Source organism: Barbus barbus (genome assembly GCF_936440315.1).
Source record: "Barbus barbus genome assembly, chromosome: 14".
NCBI classification, from domain to species: domain Eukaryota; kingdom Metazoa; phylum Chordata; class Actinopteri; order Cypriniformes; family Cyprinidae; genus Barbus; species Barbus barbus.
In genome coordinates, this window is record NC_136742.1 from 5,276,633 (window position 1) to 5,282,798 (window position 6,166).

Below are 6,166 nucleotides of genomic sequence, written 5' to 3' on the forward strand. Positions count from 1 at the left end.
CATGTCAAATTAGCTCATTATTAGCTTATGATGTCATATTATATAAGAATGCATTAAACACTAATAGGTTAAACGATAGGACAGTGTTAATTCATTTTCATTTATCGGGAAATTTTATTTAGCTTATTGGGTTAATGTCCATAAGGACATATTTCACATTATTCAGTTTTTGAGAAGTGGACTATATAAATAAAACTGGACCCAATTAAAATGTATCACAGTTCATTATAACACAAAGGTTAAATTCAATGCAGTGCAATTATTAGCCAAAACCACTTATTTACACCCTTAATGATAATTCCTTTTAAACCCATACTCACCAAAAAATCTGAGTCTATTCTACCTGAAAACCTAAGCAGGTTAATTTGATGAAAAAGTATTCAAAGGATCTGTAATAAGCTGGGAATTGTACCAGTGAATGACAACAGAACTTTTAGACAGCAGTGAGTGATCTGCATGCAGTTCACTTAAGGCTTTAAGAATTCACCCTAATTAAGACTGTGAGTATGGTCATTATTTAATCCTCACAATTTTGCAGGACTTCATGCACCCTAAGACAGAGCTATTAGACATAAAGTGTTCTTGTTTTAACTGAAGTTCAGTTTGTGCAGATGTTCTTCACAAAATGGATGCTTAACCGTCGCATATTTGCTGACAGTGTTACACACGTTATTAGATAAGACAGCTGTCTAGACATGTTACATCGGAATAATATTTTTGAGAGGACACTAAGGATTTTTCTATAAAATGCAGCTGTAATGAAAGATAGTGAGAGACGGGGTAATTGAGATTTACACTGCAGAAAGATAGATAGATAGATAGATAGATAGATAGATAGATAGATAGATAGATAGATAGATAGATAGATAGATAGATAGATAGATAGATAGATAGATAGATAGATAGATAGATATACACATACATATGATATACATATGCATATATATTTACACACACACACACACACAAATAGTTGATAGATGAATTTGGGCAGAACATACTTAGGAAATTTAAGATGGCCTGCACAAATAATTAATCTTTCATCTTTTCGTCTCTACAAAACCGTAGAATCAAGCATTAACGCCATTCACGCACATTGTAAGTGAACAATAGGATTTAGCATGCAAGTACAGTTTTGTGTGTTTTATGTCTGTCACATTTGCAGTTAATCGGGCCTATGTCTGCTTCATACGATCATCATAATTGACTCGGAGCAGCAGTGATTTGGTGATGGAGAGATCAGCTGTTGTCGCACCAGCACAGAGAGCCGCCTTCTGCTGTCTTTCTCTCCTTTTCTATATCAGATATCAGTGTGACATCAGCATGAACCAAATACACGAATTGACAAATATTTAGCCATATTGATGTTCATGGCTGAATTAAGACACCTCTCCGATATGAAATGATTCGCGTAATTTAACCACATGTCAAACTGCTGAGTATTCCGTTCAAGAAATTGTTTCACGTATCAAAAACATTAACCCTTCTACACTGTGAAATGTGATCAATCTAGAGCGAATCTGGCCTTTCATCTTCAGTCCCTGATGATGCTGAATATCCTCCGACCTTACCTACAGTACTCCAGATGCACTGATCTCTCCCAGATAAACAAAAGGACTGTCCCCTTCCGCGATACGATAGGCGCTTCCTCGACTACACGATGTTATTTTGCGAAATCCAGTTAAAAGATCGTAGTTTGTCATCAGTGTTGTGGTTCCATGTAGACTACACCCTCTCCCGTTAGACACAGATCATGCTGTCATGGCATCTGCGTCCAGCGCCGCCACCGGTGCATTTCTACAGCAGCATACTGCAACACCACTGAAGCACTAAGCATCCGAGTCGGTGTCCAGTATGAAGACACGGGCTTTATCGTTGGCTCCAGAGGGGGGAATATATAAATACAAACAAACAAATAAATAACTGCTGGGGGGGAAATGTTGGTGTAAGTAGCCTGCTGCATAGTCAAATAAAGATTGACTGACAGCTTTAAAGAAAATTATTTTGCATTAAATATTTTATTGCTATTTTCATATGTTTAATTTCATTGTCTTTAACCTCTTATCTAATTTGTCAGTGCATATTTTACTGTGAATATTAATTTTGAATAGCTTTTTATTACTATTTCAGGTTATGTTTTCATATGCAATACGAAGTACTTTAAAAATGTAAAGGCAAACACTTTTTTGAATTTTAATAAACATTATTACATTATATAAAGCTTAAGAGATGGTTTGCTAATACTGCATATTAATGCACATTAAAATGGAATTGTCAAAATTTAATACTGCTTTTTATAGCCAATGTTCTTATATATGTGTTGTAAATTTTAAAGTAATATTAATCAACATCTGTATTATATATTGCTTAAGAGATGTTTTGTTAATATGCTAAACATTTAAGTAGTTTTAAAATTGCTTACTAAAAGTTGTAGGCTACTTTAATCACACTTAGTGAAACCATTCTTTAGACCAAGTCTGCAAAACTTCAAGCACATTATCGGCTTTGCACTCAGTTTGCCATTTAAATGCCACACTAATTTAAGGATTACCCACACCCAATGATCCTGTGTGAAAACATCTAAACATAACTTGTTCATTTAGAAATCAAAACTCAATGTTTTGAGGAAGAAATACATTTTTACCCCTTGCATTTCTTTTTACAGAATTTGATCACTTAGAAATGAAAACTCACTGTTTTGAGAAACACATTTTTCACACTTTTAGCATTTCTGTATATAGGCTAGTACTGTGCAATTATATGTAAATACTGAAGATGCATACAAGTTACAGTTACTTTTATTTCTGATTGTTTCAAAGCAGTAGTAATTAAAATTCTGCTTTAAAGCAGCTCTAACAAGCCTGAACAAGTACTGCTCATCGGTTCAGTGTTAATTCAGATCAGTTCAATGTAAAATTTATCAATTCTGCATGCACACTGTACATACAGTGTATTTTTGTACGTGTAAGTATGGCAAACTCCTGTGCACTCCACTGCACAATGAACAAGCAAAGTCAAAAGATAGTAGTGTTTTACATTTGTCATATTCATGTGTAGTTTGGCATGTACCTGCATCATTTGATGTTTTTGTGACGAGTTACTATGCAAAAACAAAACTTTTAGAAAAATAATTTTAAAAGAAGTATTTGCTTTCGCAAGAGATGTGTAATGTTGTGTGCATATTTTGTGGTTTTGTTTGCAGGTTTAGAGAAAAGGAGCCATTGTTTCAGAAACTGTGTAAGCATTCAAAAAAATTATAATAATTGTAAAAAGGTCACAATACTTTGATTCATATAGGCCTGGTTGCACAGACAGTTTTTAGACTAAGCCAGGATTAGGCCATAGTACAATTAGGACATTCAAGTAATTTTTATAAACATGCCTTAAACAAAAACATTACTGATGTCCATCTTGAGACAAAACAAAGGCACTGATATATTTTAAGATCAATTAGTGCAAGTTTCTTTCAGTTGAAACGGCTCAGACTTACATTTTAGTCTAGGACTAGGCTTAAGCCTTGTCTGTGAAACCGGGGGCTAGTGTCTTAAATATATTTGAATTGATGCTACAAACTGATCTCAAACTAATACTTTCCCAAGCATGATCATTATTCTTCTAGAGGTGTGAGACAGGTGCATCTCAGAAAATTAGAATATGGTGAAAAAGTTCATTTGTTCTTGTAACTTATTTCAAAAAGTGAAACTTTCATATATTTTTGATTCATTACATGTAAAGTAAAACACTTTTGATGATTAGAGCTTACAGCTCATGAAAGTAAAAAAAAAAAGTATCTCTAAATATTAGAATATTTACATTTGAGTTTCAATAAATGACCATCCATACAGTATACAATTTGGGGAATAATTGTGGGGAATCACAATAATGGGGAACACTGCTGACTTGGCAATGGCCCAGAAGATGATCATTGACACCCTCCACAAAGAGGGTAAGTCACAGAGGGTCATTACTGAAAGGTGTGGCTGTTTACAGAGTGCTGTATCAAAGCATATTAAATGCAAAGTTGACTGGAAGGAAGAAATTGGGTAGGAAAATGTGCACAAGCAACAGGGATGACCGCAAGTTTGAGAAAACTGTCAAGCAAAGCCGATTCAAAGACTTGGGAGAGCTTCACAAGGAGTGGACTGAAGCTGGAGTCAGTGCATCAAGAGTCACCACGCTCAGACATCTTCAGGAAAAGGGCTACCAAGCCACTTCTGAAACAGAAACATCGTCAGAAGCATGGAGAAAAAGAGCTGGGCTGTGGAGAAAAAGAACTGGACTGTTGCTCAGTGGTCCAAAGTCCTCTTTTCAGATAAAAGTAAATTTTGCTTTTCATTTGGAAATCAATGTCTGGAGTCTGGAGGAAGATTGGAGAGGCACAGAATCCAAGCTGCTTGAAGTCCAGTGTGAAGTTTCCTAAGTCAGTGATGATTTGGGGTGCCGTGATGTCTGCTGGTGTTGGTCAAGTTCAAAATCAATGCAGCCGTCTACCAGGAGATTTTAGAGCACTTTATGCTTCCATCTGCTGACAAGCTTTATGGAGATGCTGATTTGCTTTTCCAGCAGGACTTTAGCACTTGCCCACAGTGCCAAAACCACTTCCAAGTTGCTTTGCTGACCATGATATTACTGTGCTTGATTGGCCAGCCAACATGCCTGACCTGAACCCCATATGGAATCTATGGGATATTTTCAAGAGAAAGATGAGAAACAGTCAATCCAACAATACAGACGAGCTGAAGGCTCAATAGTGCCTCAGCAGAGCCACAGGCTGATCGCTTCCATGCCATTCCTCACTGATGCTGGAATTTGTGCTAAAGGAGCCCCGACCAAGTATTGAGTGCATAAATGAACATACCTTAAAGAACTTGAACTGCAAATCCTTTTTTTGATTGATCTTAGGAAATATTCTAATATTTTGAGATACTGATTTTTGACTTTCATGAGCTGTAAGCTCTAATCATCAAAATTAAAACAAAAAAACTTTTGAAGTGTTTTACTTTACATGTAATGAATCTAAAATAAATGAAAGTTTCACTTTTTGATATGTTACAAGAAAAAAAAAACTTTTTCACTTCTGAGATGCACCTGTATACGAGAGGATATGGTCTTTAATAATAATAAATAATAAACATTTTTTATGACACAAACAAAAACAAGAGGATAAGAGATTTTTTTTTTTTTTTTTTAAACATTGTATAATATTTTTGTCCCTCACTCTGCTAAGAAAATAACTCAACTGAAGATCATGTTTTTTTTAGATAAACATTCATAATTTGAAATTGGAGTGTACCAATTCAAACTGTTTCATTTTTAGTGAAGTAGAAAAACTTCTAAAATATAAAAGCAAGAAAGAAAAAAAAAGGAAAAAAAATATATATATATAGCGATACACATAACCAACCAACATTTCAGAATTTCATTATTCAAATATGGACCAAATCCATTCTCAGCAATGCTCAGTTTTTGTTAGTTTTATCTAATGTTTTATATAAGGAGCAAAATGCTGAAACATGCTTGTCATATTATTTATATTATTATGCAACTTTTAAAATATGCTACATTTGCAGAGGCTAGCAAAAAAAAAAACAGAATTTTACAGCTTGAATTTACAGCAATGACAAGTTGCTGACGTCAATTAAAAAAATAAAATAAATAAAAATCATAATTTATCCCAATGTCTTCAATAAAACATTAAACACACTGAAATAAAAGCCAAATAAAATAGTTTTGCTTGAATTAACTGCAGCATATTTTACAAAATGAAGGGTCTGGAATATTTAGTAACGTATTCCTTGTAATACAATTCTTAAATAAATTCATGAAATATAACATTTAAAATGACATAATAAATATTGGGTACCATCCAACATATATATATATATATATATATATATATATATATATAAAAAACTTTTAAATTACAAAACCATGTAAGAAGGCTATAAAGGTCACTAAATTGATTGTTTGGCAATTTTAGTTTATGCTGTATAACCATTTCCCCCTATAATACCAAACTCATATTAAGACCTTTTTTTTTTTTTTTTGCTTTTTCTTTTTTGACAATTGAGAGTCATGAAAAGTGTGAATAAATTGCAGGGACAGATCTTATAAATATTGTTAATTGCATTGACGTAAAAATTCTTTAACTAATTACCACTAGCTG